The sequence below is a fragment of the Podarcis gaigeae genome, assembly GCF_964106915.1.
Source record: "Podarcis gaigeae genome assembly, chromosome: 5".
NCBI lineage: Eukaryota > Metazoa > Chordata > Lepidosauria > Squamata > Lacertidae > Podarcis > Podarcis gaigeae.
The window spans coordinates 101104403-101111286 of record NC_139681.1 but is presented as its reverse complement, the minus strand read 5'-3'; the positions used below and the strand labels follow the sequence as shown (position 1 = coordinate 101111286).

Sequence of the window (6884 nt, the reverse complement as noted above, 5' to 3'; positions counted from 1 at the left end):
ATGATTCTTCAACATCAACTTCGTTGGACTGGTCATGTTGTTTGGATGCCTGATTATCGTCTTCCAAAGCAACTACTCTATTCCCAACTCAAGATTGGAAAGCAAAATACCGGTGGACAACAAAAGAAGTTCAAAGACTCTCTCAAGGCAAATCTAAAAAAATGTAGTATAAACACCAACAATTGGGAAACACTGGCCTGCGAGCGCTCCAGTTGGAGAACAGCCTTGACCAAAGGTGTCCTGGGCTTTGAAGAACTCAGGATGCAAGGGAGAAATATGCTAAGAGGAAGGCATGCTTGGCAAACCCTCACCATGATCAGCTCCTGCCCAGAAACCAATGTCCCCTCTGTGGAAGGACATGTGGATCCAGAACTGGCCTCTACAGTCACTTACGGACTCATGGTTAAAACCGTGTTTATGGAAGACAATCTTACTTGGCTACAAAGAATCATCAAAGAAGAAGATCAGAATACTAGCAGTCATAGGACAAGCAGTAGTTATGGCTTTGCCCTGAAGGTGATGTGATAGAAGTTTATAAAATTATGCCTGGCAGAGAGAAAGTGGATGGGGAGAAGTCTCTTCCTCTCTTCTGACAGTAGAATTTGTGGGCATCCAATGAAGATGAACCTGGCAAGATTCAGGACAGCACAGGGCAAAAACCCCAATTGGTAAAAGTAAACAAGAAGAGTTAAATACTTTACAGGATAGCAATGTTTAAAAGTCTGAGAAAACTAAAGGTCTCCTGGCAGCACAAGGATAACAAAGCAGGTGCCCAGCGAGCTTCCCGGGATGTTGGGAAGGGTGTTCCATGTGCAGGAGACACCACCAAAAAGGCTCCACCTGTTTGCCACCTGCTGTCCTGTCAGTGGCCAGGATTATTGCCGCAGGTGCCAACCTCAGGAATAAGTGGGGGAAAGGATACGGGACAACACTAGAATCAGGGCAAAAAGTGGGCAATTGCCTGGTTCTCAGCAGCCCACTTCTGAGATCTCTTTGGAGAAGTAAATGAGTTGTTACTAAAGTGTTCTCGTTTATTTGTTTAGTCGTTTAGTCGTGTCCTCCTCTTCGTGACCCCACGGACCAGAGCACGCCAGGCACTTCTGTCTTCCACTGCCTCCCGCAGTTTGGTCAAACTTATGCTGGCAGCTTCCAGAACACTGTCCCACCATCTCGTCCTCTGTCGTCCCCTTCTCCTTGTGCCCTCCATCTTTCCCAACATCAGGGTCTTTTCCAGGGAGTCTTCTCTTCTCACGAGGTGGCCAAAGTCTTGGAGCCTCAGCTTCAGGATCTGTCCTTCCAGTGAGCACTCAGGGCTGATTTCCTTTAATTCTTTAATTCTTTAATTCCTCCTCACTTTCTGCCATCAAGGTTGTGTCATCTGCATATCTGAGGTTGTTGATATTTCTTCTGGCGATCTTAATTCCGGCTTGGGATTCATCCAGCCCAGCCTTTCGCATGATGAATTCTGCATATAAGTTAAAAAGCAGGGAGACAATATACAGCCTTGCCGTACTCCTTTCTCAATTTTGAACCAATCAGTTGTTCTCGTTGATACTATACTGTAAAAAAAAAGTATTAAAATTCTTTATTATTATCATTCTCATCATCTTCATTTCAATTCATCTGTTGCCTGAGGAAGGCCCCATGCAACTTACCCACAATAATTAATTTTTTTAAAACCTATAAAATGTTGTCATGTCCCAGTCATCCACTGAAGAGACAGATTTTTGTAACACTGTGCATGTATTTGTAAGGAGAGTCTGAGATGGAAAGGAGAGTCTGCCTTGGAAAGAGGTGGACTCTCCTTTGTTGAGTTTGCTCAGCAGAGGTCAGGTGGCCATCCATCAGGGAAGCTTCAGCTGGGCTTCCTGCATTGCAGGGGTTGGGCTAGATGACCTCTGGTGACCCTTGCGACTCTAATTCTGTTTCACATAGGAGATATTTATGAATGGCCTGGTGTCCATCTGGACAGACATGGCTATTGATTCAATTTGTCATTTGTCCCCAGAACTTCCTCTCTTGTTACTTCCATCTAACCCAAAACAAACACGGTGGCCAGTGTGAGTTTCTGAAGACGATCTTTCACAGTTAAGACCAATGTAAATGATTAAGTCAGCTTCTCTGCACCCTTTGTGGAAAACATTTCCAGTAATCTGTTCATTCTTTTGTCACCTTAACAGTCTAATCATCCTCCTTCCTTGTTGCCTTCCTGCTTCTGATTTTTTTTCTTTCTTTTCAAAACACTTGTATTGTTTTTAGTGATACCCAGCTCAGTGTTTTCTTTTGGCCAGAGGATGTGCTCACTTTGTTCCTCTCATTCTGGTTAGATTTCCAGTTTGCAAGGAAAGCCTTTGGGTGGTCACTGTAAAAGCAGGACTTTGAAGTATACTTATCTTTTACAGCTTCCCTGACTCTGCTGACATCCACTTGGAGTTGAGGATGCCTTTTCTAACCTGTGGTCTGCGTTCTCAAACTGAGTGAAGGGGCAGCAGGCCAATGGGGGCCCAGCCGGTTCATCCTCCTGTTCTCCCAGCAGCAAAGCAGACGCCCCAGAGGGAAACCCGCAAGCAGGATTCGAACACAAGAGCAACTCCCCCCTCCTGTGGCTTCTGGGAACTGGCCTTCAGAAGCATCTCTGCCTCTGACTAAAGTCTAATCTCTTTTAAAGTCATTCAAAAGAAAACCATTTCCTTGATCATTTGGGTTGCCCTCTTCTGAATCTTTCTGAAGCCCACAGTATCTTTTGGGGGTGAGGAGACCAGAACAGGACACAGCATTCGAAACGCAGAGGCACCATCAATTTGTTTAATGGCCCCACGATGACCGGCAGTTTTGTTTTCGGAATTCTAGATAATATATGAAAAAAAAAGTTTAGAAGCCCAGATCTCAATATAGGAACAATCCCCCCCCCCCCCCGGCATCTGGTCAGCCACTGTGAGAACAGGGACTAGAGGAGCCACTGCGATTTTAAATAGCCTCCAACTGTCCTGAAGAGATTGTGTGATCTTCTCTGCTTTCCCTTTCATCTTCCTTTCATCTAATACTGTCATCATGAGATGTTTCCTCTTTTGTAGCAAACGTGGTGTCCAGACTGGGCTATTCAATATATGGTCCAATTAGTTATCTAGCACAGGAATAACTTTGTAATGGGAAGAGCCGTTCAACGGAGGAACAGGCTCCTGTGGAAGATGATGGGCTCTCTTGCACTAGAGGTTTTGAAGCGGATGTTGGATGGCTGTCTGTCAGGGAGTCCCTAGCCAGGACTCTGGCATTGCAGGGGGTGGGTAAGACCTCGGGGGTCCCTTCCAACTCTGCAGCTTTTGTCCAGCTGCTTTGATTACATCTTGCACTAGATTCAGAGGGGATCTCTGGCAACCTCTGCTCTAGTCAGTTTCGTGGCTCTCTGTTCTAAGGCAGCCTCATTTAGGGGATCTGCCTAGTTGGCTCTGTTGCAAGGGCACTGCTCAGGCAATCGGGGGAAGTCAGAGTCACCAAGTATTGCAGCACTTGGTTCCTGGGCTCGCTCGCTCTCTCTCTCTCTCCCCCCCCCCCCCAGTTTCATTTATATTTGCAGAAGTTTTCATGGCCTATTTTCAGAGCCCCCTTTGCCAGGTGCACAAAGTGTTCTTCTCGCTTGGTGGCAGCATGTAAATGAACCCGCCCAAAGATACAGCCAGTGCTGGATTTACATATAAGCTAAACAAGCTCTAGCTTAGGGCCCCACTCTCTTGGGGGCCCCCCAAAAAACAACTAGATGTACATTTCAAAAATATAAGATAAAAAAATGAAATAAAACCTACATCCAGCAACAGTGTTTTGTATTGTGTAGGCTCCTATGATGTAAGTCATGGGCCCCGCCTGCTAGCCTGTTCCCTCAAAGAGCCCTGGTTTGCTCATTTCTATATATAGGGTGCCTACATTCTGCATGGCCTTTGCATTCTGCATGGACTTCTCAACAATTACTTTGATAAAATACATATTTTGTTATGTGCAAATGGCTTTAGATACCTATTATGTCCATAAATTACCATAGAGCATATATTCAACACAAAAAACCAGCGACAATTTGTTGTTGACAAAGGACAGCTGGACATATAAATGGCCCCATTACCTTCAGTAGCTTAGGATCTTATCAAACCTAAATTTGGCCCTGGAAGCAGCCCTGACGAGGGGGCTCTGCATCATGTCCCTTTCTGTTGCCTTGAGACGCTGCGCATCACTGAGCTGCTCTGTAGTGTGCTCAAGGCCAAACAACACGTGTCACTGAGAAGTTGTACAAAACTTTTTGCAGCTGCAAACAGAAGTTGTGTGTGTCTGTTACCAAGACTGGAGTCACTGTGTGAGAGAAGGGGCGTGGGCCTTTATTTCCTCCTCCATCCTGAAGAAAATCTGTCTGTAATTCTTGCTCCAAAAAAAAGGAAGGCACATTCATTGAAGTAATTTACTAAACCCCACATGCAATGCTCTGACACATGATGTGGTTCTGTGCTAGAATCTCAGTCTTTGGCCCGAGGTCAATATGGCTTTGGAAACTTTAATAATAATAATAATGATAATGATAATAATTATTATTTATATGCCACCTGTCTGACTGGGTTGTCCCAGCAACTCTGGGCAGCTCCCCACAAAAAAATACTAAAAACGCAATACATCAGACACTAAAAACATCCCTGGGCAGGGCTGCCTTCAGATTTCTTTTAAAAAACACAATGTTTATCTGTTGACATCTGCTGGGAGGGCGTTCCACGGGGCAGGCATGACTACAGAAATTGGTATTTACAGGTGTTGATGTTGTACTGAGTTATTCACCCATCTTTTAGAACCTGGCAGAGGAACAATTTGACTGGCTTCTAAGGAAACACAGTGGCTACATTCTCAATTCATTGGTTCTCAAAGTGGGTGGTTTTGCCCCCTGAGGGTTGTGGTGGCATCACCGGGGGGTGGGGTGGGTGGGTGCTGAGGTAGGGGTGTGTGTGCAGGAGAGCACTGGAGGTATAAATAACTACCAGACTTTGAAAAGCTCATATTACTGGATCAAGATCATCAGTTTTGTTGAACTAACTGAATAGAACTGAATAGTTTAAACTGGATATATATATATATTTTTTGGGGGGGGAGTGCAATTAATTGTTACTGTTCTGACTTTTACTTAGTGGCCATGCAAACCACTATTCTGGATATTGCTTTCTATAGGGTGGGGGCACTTTAATAACCGGATGCACAAATATAGAATGGGGGACACCTGGCCTACTAGCAAGATATATGAAAAGGATCTCAGAATCTTAGTAGACCACAAACTGAACATGAGTCCACAGTGTGATGCAGCAGCAAAAAAAGTTAATGCTATTCTAGGCTGCATCAGCAGTCTAGCCGCCCAGAGTGGCTGGGGAAACCCAAGCAGATGGGCAGGGAACAGATAATAATAAAAATAATTAATAATTATAATAATTATAATTATAGTGTCTAGATCAAGGGAAGTCATAGTCCCACTCTATTCTGCCTTGGCCAGACCATACTTTAAACACTGTTCAGTTCTGGGCACCACAATTTAAGAAGGATGTTCATAAACTGGAACATGTTCAGAGGAGGGCAAACAACATGATCCAGGGTCTGGAAACTTTTATGAAGAATGATTGAAGGAGCTGGATATGTTTAGCCTGAAAAAGAGGAGACTGAGAGGAGATAAGATATCTCACCATTAGAGGTTATGAGTGTAAAAAAAGTAAATATGAGAGGTAAATGGATCACATACGGTAAAATGATAATTAAAGAAGGAGGAAAATGGAAACTAAAACCATATGAACAAGTTAAAGAACATGTATATGATTGGTTGCACTATTTCCAGGTAAACGAAATGTTTTAAAAAGATATTAAAGAAAGGGGTCATGTTGAAAAAGACTCAAAGTTTCAGACAGATGTGATAAATAATAATTGTAAAATTTTGTCAAAAATGTCTAAAATATTGTTGGAATGGAATACCAAAGATGAGGAAGTCAAATCGGTAATGATACAATGGGCCAGAGATTTCAGTTATAATATCCAGTTTGAGGACTGGGAAAAACTGTGGAAAGAGAATTTAAGATTTACTGCATGTACAGTACTTAAAGAAAATGTCATGAAAATGTTTTACAGATGGTATATTACTCCGGTAAAATTATCAAAAATGTATAAGACGTGCAACAAATGTTGGAAATGTAAAGAAAAAGAAGGTACGTTTTATCATATGTGGTGGGAATGTAAGAAAGTGAAGGGTTTCTGGGAGATGATCTATAACGAAATGAAAAAGATGTTAAAATATACATTTGTAAAGAAACCAGAGATCTTTCTTTTAGGAATTACAGGGAATGAGATTAGAAGAAAAGACTGTAAACTTTTTCAATATGCAGCCACAGCAGCAAGAATATTACTAGCCCAGAAATGGAAACAAGAGGAGATACTGACAATAGAAGAATGGAGACTGAAGCTGACTGACTATGCAGAATTGGACAGATTAACCGGAAAAATTAGTATCTTCAAGACCAAAAGTTCATCGAGGACTGGGGGAAATTTGTTGAATATCTGAAAAGAACATGTGATGTACAAGCAACACTGGTGGGATTTCAAGAAGCACTGTGAAAACAGAGATATATTGTTAAAAAAACAAATAGGAGTGGGAGGGAAGTTCAATGGCAATATAAACAGAGAAATGCGTAAACTGAGAAATAATTATGGATGATTGTCAGAGAAGCCGAAGGAAGTCTAAATAGAATCAAATTTGTGAGAATTTGACATAATTGTATTTTTGTGTTGGAAAATAATAAAAATTATTTATTTTAAAAAAGAGAGGAGATAAGATATCCATCTTCAAATATCTCAAGGGCTGCTACATGGAGGAGGGAGCAAGC

At 42.4% G+C, this 6884-nt stretch overlaps 1 long non-coding RNA gene across 1 annotated transcript; it reads left to right on the top strand.

The window, feature by feature from the left end:
• Positions 1–258: 258 nt before the first annotated feature.
• LOC310845181 lies at positions 259–2232 on the top strand. Its single transcript, XR_014564551.1, has 2 exons — positions 259–1029; positions 1574–2232. It is a non-coding gene; the product is annotated as an uncharacterized lncRNA (long non-coding RNA).
• The last annotated feature ends 4652 nt before the right edge of the window (positions 2233–6884 follow it).